Consider the following 9,127-nt stretch of genomic DNA (forward strand, 5'->3'; position numbering starts at 1 on the left):
ACAATGCCATGTTAAATTTTTACCAGGCAGATTTCAGACCTTACATAAAAATAATTGGCCATATAATCTTATTCGTACAAATAATATGGCTTACATAATAAATTGGTATTTTCAAAGGTTGTGCAGGTCAAACTGTAAAAGATTGTTCTTAAGTGTCCTCAGCTTCTACCTATTTCCACCTAATGGTGTTAATTCTTGAGGACTTAATCAATTACTACTAATGGATGCTTTTATTTCAAAGTACTGCAAAACTTTTAAAAACTTTTTCCTTTTAACAAGAAAGGGAGGAAATATCCCTGTGCACATTATTTAAATCTCAATTGTTACATGACTAATCCTAAACAGCTACCCTTATGGGTTAGAGAAAAGCTTGTGTTTTCTCCACAGAATGCTGCAAAGTACAACTTACAAAAGGTTTGTATGCCAAGCTGACCTGTGAGTTAGCTGAGTATAAAACTGATTTAAACTTATATTTTTAACACTCCCTTGCTTGCCTGCCTTGGTCCAAAATTGGACAAGCTAAGCTACCTTGTTTCAAGCTTTTAACTTTTAAAATAAGAACATTAGAAACTGTGAAATCTGACTTATAAAGATCAGTCTTAGGAGGAGTTATAATAATTCCCCTCCTTCCTCCATTGTGACCAATTACTCTAAATTCTATCTTAGACTGTTCTAGTAACAATTCCAATATTAATAAAGATAGCTAAAAATCTTTATTATCTGGGCAGAGTTAAGTCTGGCTCGAACTCTCTTTGTAAGGAGCTCACAGTGGTTCTGTAATTCTCAAGCCGCCCATTCCCCCACACACCTGGGGCTATTGTCTAAACCTGAGGGTTGCTACCTTGCAACTAATTAAAGTACTATCTGGCCTTTCCCAAGAAAGTTTGTTATCCTGTTCCTATTCAACTGTTTGGCTTTTCTCTCAAGCAGGTCAGCTACACCCAGACTGGACGGAGTGCAGCAAGTGCTATTGAGATTCACCTCACTACAGGATCTGTGATAAAACCCTTCAGCATCTAAACATTATATCATGGTTTGGTCTTAATAAGTAGTACTGGCGTTAGGGCAAGATGTTAAAGATATCATGTGAAAGTTACATTCATATTCTAGTATCTACCTAGGCCTGGGAAATAGGGGGGATGTGACATTGCATTTTTCATGAGATCTGTTAAAACAACCCCCCCCCCCCAAAAAAAAAAATCAGGTTTTTCTAATTGAGGATTTACTAAAAGATCCCTGGTGGTAAAATAAAATTCTGACTGGCCTTACACCGGATTTCTTCCTCAAGCTGCTCCTGGGCAGGTCGATAGAACATAAATATATTTTTTGTGCACGTACAACAAATTTAATTTTTTAAATATTAAGGGCGAAATGTTGGGGTCTCCTACCTCCACTAACCACTCTCCCTCTAAACATTATATTGCGACCCCTAGAGGCACACAGAATTGCTACTGAGAAGACCTCCCCAGATCTCCCAGAATGCAGCGTCGTCAGACTGCCTAGGATCCTTGGACCCACCTACGGTCGTCTCTGCCCACTTGCTCGGACCACCCATGATCGCGCGGACCCGCCTACCAGATACTCATCTCCGCTCATGTAGTTTCAAGGGGACTCAAGGGCAGGCTGGAAATACTTCCTTGTATTTAAGAAAGTCTGATTATTAAATGAAAATGCTCTGATCAGCGAACCGACAGGGCATTCATTTTCCTTTCGCAGCCCTATCCTCTTTCAGGATGTTTAAGCTCTTCAGTACGAACCCAGTCTGAAGTGTTTGTGCGCATGCAGAAACGCACAGTCAGAGACTGAGAACCTGTCATCTCTGGTCCAAAGACCCCAGATCTGACTCTCCTCAGGTACCTAGCAGTCTGTGGTACCTGAGAGGCAGAGCAGTCTAGAGTGTCAGAGCCGAGACTGAACCTCCCCAACATCCTAGAGTGGCTAACAAGGTCAGACACCCATACTGCTATGGTTCCGTGGGATCCTGCAGCAGTCTTCTGCAGCTGCCCACCCACAGCCCCGGAGATCTGGTGGAAGGTGGGTCATCTCTCCCACCCCTTTTATTTCCCCATGTCCAGCACCCTGTAGGTCCTTATAGTTCAAATCACATCCATCACCATTGTCTATCATATCCCTACAAGAAAGGCCCATTAACCCATTAAGCCCCTGTTAAAGCATTCCACTGCTTTTCAAATCCAAAGTCCCCTAACCACAAACAAAAATGTGGTCAGGCATATAATAGCAATACCTTGTACCTGGTACCAATTTCTCCCTTAGGGTTTTATTGCTGTGAAGAAACACCATGACCAAGGCAACTCTTATACAGGCAAATATTTAATTGAAACTGGCTTTTAGTTTCAGAGGTTTAGCCCATTATCCTCATGGCATGAAGCATGTGTAGTATCATGTAAAAATGGCATGGCTATTAATCTAAATAGCAAATGAAACAAAGAATCCCGAGTAAGCTCAGTAAATATGACATTGAAAATGAAAAATGACTATGGCATCAACATAATAACCAACCATGGAGTTCACAACAGCATAAAACAGCAGGTTGCAGCAAAACCAAACCACTTAATCTGGAATTTAGGAGGAATTTAAGTCTACTAAAGGTCACAGTTTTGAATTTGTATTCACAGAAAACAAGTCTAGAGCAACAATAGTTTTCATACTCACTGCTATCATGAATTATATAGAAAAGGACTTCATGGAAATAAATATATGCCTGCTGAGGGAGTAGTTTCTTTTGATCTTTAAAGAATTTCTAGAAACGATTTTTACCAAGAATATGAAGATTCCTTTCTAAGGAACTATTTCTTCACATTCTTCTAGGATTTTAGTGTGAAAATTTATTGTTTTGTTATTTTTACTATAAGAAAGTTAGAGCTCTTTACTAAATGTAGAGAAAAAAGGTTTTTTGATACCTTGTGACTGAAGCATATCTTAATACTTTATTACTTGTGTACTTAAAGTAGTATTACAATATTTTTATACAAGCTAAAAATTTTGGATTAATGAAAAGAAATCTATCTGTGAACATGTCTTTCTTTCAAAGACTTTCTCTTCTACTGATGACAATCAGGTGCACCACTGGCTAAAACAAGATTACTCATAGTCTAGTTTTTCATTAAGCAAAGCAAATGGCTTAAAAGGTCAGAAAGAATGTACCTTATGTTCCTGAAGCCATTCTCCTGCTATACTCTTAATGATAGTTTTACTCTACTACAAAAAACAAAACAAAACAAAACAAAACAAAACAAACAAACAAAAAAAATCTTATGAAGCATGTCTTAATACTTTATTACTTTTTTAAAACACAATCTTCTGTGTTGAGCTATTATTTAGCATATAAATTGGAACAGTTTGGTGCTGTGAATAATGGCCCTACCAGCTAGACTGAGAAGACTAAACTTAAATTTAGGTCAATAATTGTATCACACCCATCATATTTTAGAAAACAATTAGACTTTAATGTATCAGCAAGAAAAACTGTGATAAGTATCTTAAGATATACCTTAAAAATTTGGAACATTCTTGGTAGAAACCATTGTCATGGAAATTTTAAAAGCCATATTCTTTTAGTAGAGTTTTTTTTTTTTTTTCTTTTTTCTTTTTTTTTTTTTTTTTGTGACAGGCAAACTGTGAAAAGTCTACCAATTACTTGAGAGTAATGAGTCAAAATTTTTCTCTGCGGTATTTGATAGTGTCTATTTATATCAACAGAGTAAAAGGGTATAAGCACCATTCACAGAATGATGAGTCTCTTCTTTAATTAGATCAACAACAAAAACAAACACACAAACCAAACCTCTGGAAATTTAGATGTTTATTTGTGAAAAGATAGAAACAGAGAAAACAATCTCTGACCAGACACAATATGCTGGTGTTTTAAGTTACAGGTAGCAAAGAAATGAATTATGTATTACAGCATTATAGTATAGATTATATCATGATGGCTTTCTATAAAGGTATGATAAAAGGACTAAAGGCTTCTTATGTAAGAAGATTTTATGCTTTTAATGAAATAAATATATACAGGACATTTAATTTTTCTTTCAAAGAGCATAAAATAATGGGATAATAAAATACTTACAAATAGCAAACAACAATTAATTCAATGCCATTCATAATCTAATTAGATCAAAACAGGGTAAAGATTGTAACATGAAATAAGAGTAAGTTTATCTTGCAAGTTTCAGATAGTGAAAAAATTATTAATATAAAAGCAGACAAACTCAGGCTCCTATGCCTCAGTGAACTTTTACAAAACACTCCTTCCATTATTTCCCCCACGGTTTCTTGGTAGATGGCTATGTAATAAAAATTGTGGCTATTCATTTTTTTCTCATATTCCCTGCCATTTTGTTGCTCAACAGAAGCTGGAAGATCTCTTATAACATGTGTCCATTTGTGAATCTATTTGTGACTATTTAATTCCCTTTGCCTATTGATTAAACTGTTTTTCTTGCTGTACACTAGTCCCATGAGGTACAGGGCTACCTGAACAGAAAAAATAGATTAAGAAAGACAAATAAGGTAGGTATCATTCAAACTGACAAACTTATTCTCTCCTGGGAGCCCAAACTTTACTATTTAGTATACAGATTGGATTACTGAAGAATAACAAAGCAATACTGTCTTCATGAAGGACTATTATTGTCACACAAGCAGTGTTCTGTGAATAAAGTTAATCCTGGTAATCCTAATGATTGCAATTCATTCTTTCAAGGTGTTCAGAATTTATAAAGGGAATTAGGATTATGAGTGAGAAATTTAGCATTCAGAGACTACCTGTATAGTTCATTTTCATTTTTTATTAACATGAGGAACTATTTTAGTAAACTAATATGATCTTTTGCTTGCAACTGCAAGCAATTCTTTTTTTTTCTTTTTTTAATTTATTATTATTTTCTTTATTTACATTACAAATGCTATCCTGAAAGTTCCCTATACCCCCCCCTCGCCCCTGCTCCCCTACCCACCCACTCCCACTACTTGGCCCTGGCCTTCCCCTGTGCTAGGTCATATAAAGTTTGCAAGACCAAGGGGCCTCTCTTACCAATGATGGCCGATTAGGCCATCTTCTGCTATATATGCAGCTAGAGACACGAGCTCAGGGGGTGCTGGTTAGTTCATATTGTTGTTGCACCTACAGGGTTGCAGCCCCCGTCAGATCCTTGGGTACTTTCTTTAGCTCCTCCACTGTGGGCCCTGTGTTCCATCCAATAGCTCACTGTGAGCATTCACTTCTGTGTTTGCCAGGCACTGGCATAGCCTCACAAGAGGCNGCTACATCAGGGTCCCTTCATCAGAATCCTGCTGGCATGTGCATTAGTATCTGGGTTTGGTGGCTGATGATGGGATGGATTCCTGGATGGGGTAGTCTCTGGATAGACCATCCTTTCATCTTAGCTCTAAATTTTGTCTCTGTTCCTATATCCTTTCATGGGTATTTTTTTCCTTATTCTAAGGAGGAATGAAGTATCCACATGATGGTTATCCTTCTTGGTTTTCTTGTGTTTAACTGCAAGCAATTCTATGAAATAATTTATGATGTATTTTTAAAGTGCTTATTTTGGTTTCAAATGTTGTAAACTATTATTTGTTTTTATGCAATATTTATTACATAAAATTAATATAACTATGAAAATACATTCAAAATGCATGTTCCAGAAAATCTCTAAAATTATAATGCATCATCAGGCCTAATAGATTCAATCTGTATTGAGATTCCTTAAAATAATTCAGATTATCTAAACTTTCTGTATTGTCAGGAAAAATTATATACTTACACAAAGTATACTTTTCCAAATTTTAATGTTAAGCTAGAAACTTACTTAAATTTAAATAATTGAAACTTTTAGACATAATGGTTTTCTAATTCTATGAGACTTTCATTCGTATGTGTTCAATCCCCAACTCTTTTAAATCCTGACAGATGCACCATTATTTCTGAAGTTCATATCCTCTTTTTTGTTTTATGGTTTTATCCCCTCACATTCCAGTTTGTGATGCTTTTCTAATAAGGGCATGGGGGGGGGGGCTCACTGTCATTGTCTATCTACCAGGGGTGATATCACTAAAAATAAGTAATTATCACTCCACTGATGCCATCGCTGTCAGAAACATGTCATCTAAGATTAGGGGCTCCTGAATTCACCCTCTTTCCAATACAGGAAATAATTGGCTAGATTTGGTGGGGATCTTATTAAGGAAGCCACAAGTGTTGAGTTCATGAATACATACGTCATGCCATTTCCAGAACACACTGTTTCATCCTTGTCCTCTCTCACATTGTACTCTTACAATATTCTCTTTTTTAAATTACTTTTATTTTTTACAGTTCGATCTTACCCTACTCCAGTCTTCCCTTCCACAGTTCCTCATCCAACTCTTTATCTCCCCCTGTCTGCAAGAATATGTCCTCATAAATCCATCACCACCCAGGCCTCTACATTCCCTGGCACCTCTTCTCCCACTGAGACCAGACCAGGCATTCCTGGTATTTATGTGTCCAGGCCTCGGATCAACTCTGGTATGCTGCTGGGTTGGAGGCCCTGTCTCTGAGATATCTCAGGGTCCAATGTTAGTTGAGACTGCTGCTCTTCCCATGGGTCACTCTCCTCCACAGCTTTTTACAGCTTTTCCCTAATTCAAACACAGTGGTCCCTGAATTCAGTCATTGGTTTGATGTAAATATCTACTTCTTTCTCAGTTAGCTGCTTGTGGGGCCAGAGAACAGCCATGCTTGTCTGTTGTTAGGTTTTAGAGCCCTCCTTTGAGATGGATTCCAGGTTGGGCTGGTCACTGGACCTCCTTTCCCATAGTCTCTTTTCCATTTTTGTCCCTGCAGTTCTTTTAGACAGGAACAACTCCGAGTCAAAGTTCTTGACTGTCAGATAGCAAACCCATCTCTCCACTTGATGTCCTGTATTTCTGCTGCAGGTAGACTTTGAAATTTTTCCTCTCACCACTGTTGTTCACTTCATCTAAAGTCCTCCTCTTTGAGTCCTGAGAGTCTCTCAGCTCCCAGGTCTCTAGTACATACTAGAGAGTCCTGCCATCCCTGCCCCCTCTCCTTGAGCTTACATATTTCCATTCATTTTCCTGGCCCTCAGAGCTTCTCTTTGTTCCCCACCCCTCAAACCCAGTACCTGGTCATATTTCACTTTTCCCTTCCCCTCTTCTCTCCCACCCAGATCCCTCCCTCAGCCTCCAATGATTAATTTATTCTGCCTTCTAAGTGGGATTGAAGCATCCTCACTTGGGCCATTCTGTTGGTTAACTTTCTTGAATTCAATGGATTGTATCCTAGGCATTTTGTACATTTTTTGGCTATTATCCATTTATTAACGAGTACATAACATATGTGCTCTTTTGGTTCTGTGTTACCTCACACAACATGATGTTTTCTGGTTCTGTCCATTTGCCTGCAAACCTCATGAGGTCCTCATTCTTATTAGCTGAATAGTATACAATTGTGTCAATGAACCACATTTTCTGCATCCATTCTTCCGTTGTGGTCATCTAGGTTGTTTCCAGCTTCTCATTATCCAGAGGATAGCTGGTTCTCTGGGTAGATTTATTTCAAATTTTCTGAGGAACCTCTAGATTGATTTCCAGAGTGATTTTACCAGATTGCAATACCACCAACAATGTAGGAGTGTTCCACTTTTCCCACATCTTCACCAACAGGTGCTGTCACCTGAGATTTTGATCTTAAACACTATGATTAATATAAGGTAAAAATCTCAGGGTTGAATTCATTTGTATTCCTCTAATGACTAAGGATTTTAGACATTATTTTAAGTGCTTCTCAGCCATTCAAGATTTCCCTGTGGTAAATCCTATTTGTCTCTTTACCACATTCTTTGATTGTGGTGTTTGGTTTTTTGGAGGTTAGCTTCTTTATTTATTTATTAATTTATTATTTATTTATTTAGGATATTAACTCTCTATTAGCTGTAGAGATAGTGAAGTGTTTTCCCCATTCTGTAGGTTGCCCATTTTTCCTATTGAATATGTCCTTTGCCTTATAAAAGCTTTTCAGTTTAATGAGGACCTTTTTCTCAAATTCTTGATTTTAGAGCCCAAGCCATTGAAGTTCTGTTTTGCAAATTTTCCCCTATGCAAATGAGTACAAGAATCTTTCCCACTTTATCTTCTATTAGATTCAGTATATCTAATTTTATGTTTAGGACCTTGATTTACTTGGACTTGAGCTTTGTACAAGGGGACAAATACAGATTTATTTTCATTTTTCTAAATACCGACTGCCAGTTAGACCAGCACCATTTACTGAAGATGCTGTCTTATTTCCTTTGTATATTTTTTCCTCCTTTGTCAAAGATAAAGTGTCCATAAGGGTGTGGTTTTGTTTCTGGATTTTCAAGTCTATTCCATTGATCAACCTGTCTCTGTACCAATACCATCTAGTTTTGATCACCGTTGCTCTGTAGTATAGCTTAAGTTCAGAGTTGATGATTCCCACAGAAGTCCTTTTATTCTTAAGAACTATTTTTGTTATTTTGTTTTTTTGTTTCATTTTTCCATATTCTAATGATCATTGCTCTTTTCATGCCTTTGAAGAATTGTATTTTAAAAGGGAATGTGTTGAATCTGTGGATTGCTTTTTGTAGGATGGCCATTTTTATTATGTTCATCCTACCAATCAGTGAGCATAGGAGATATATCTGCTTTCTGAGGTTTTCTTCAATTTCTTGCTTCAGAAATTTAAAGTTCTTGTCATACAGATCTTTTACTTATTTGGTTAAAATTACCCCATGATATTTTATATTGTTTGTGACTAATATGAAGGGTGTTGATTCCCTGTTTTCTTTCTCAGACCATTTCTCATTTGTAAAAAAAGGAGGCTACTGATATGCTTGAGTTAATTTTAGATCCAGCCACTATGGCGAAAATGTTTATCAGCCGTAGAAGTTCTCTATTAGAATTATTGGGGTCACTTAAGTATGCTATTACATCATCTGAAAATAGTAATAATTTTACTTCTTTGCCAATTAGTATCCCCTTCATCTCTCTGTCTCTCTCTGTCTCTCTCTGTCTCTCTCTGTCTCTCTCTGTCTCTCTCTCTCTGTCTCTCTCTCTGTCTCTCTGTCTCTGTCTCTGT

This window comes from Mus pahari, chromosome 5 (genome assembly GCF_900095145.1).
Source record: "Mus pahari chromosome 5, PAHARI_EIJ_v1.1, whole genome shotgun sequence".
In the NCBI taxonomy this organism is placed as follows: domain Eukaryota; kingdom Metazoa; phylum Chordata; class Mammalia; order Rodentia; family Muridae; genus Mus; species Mus pahari.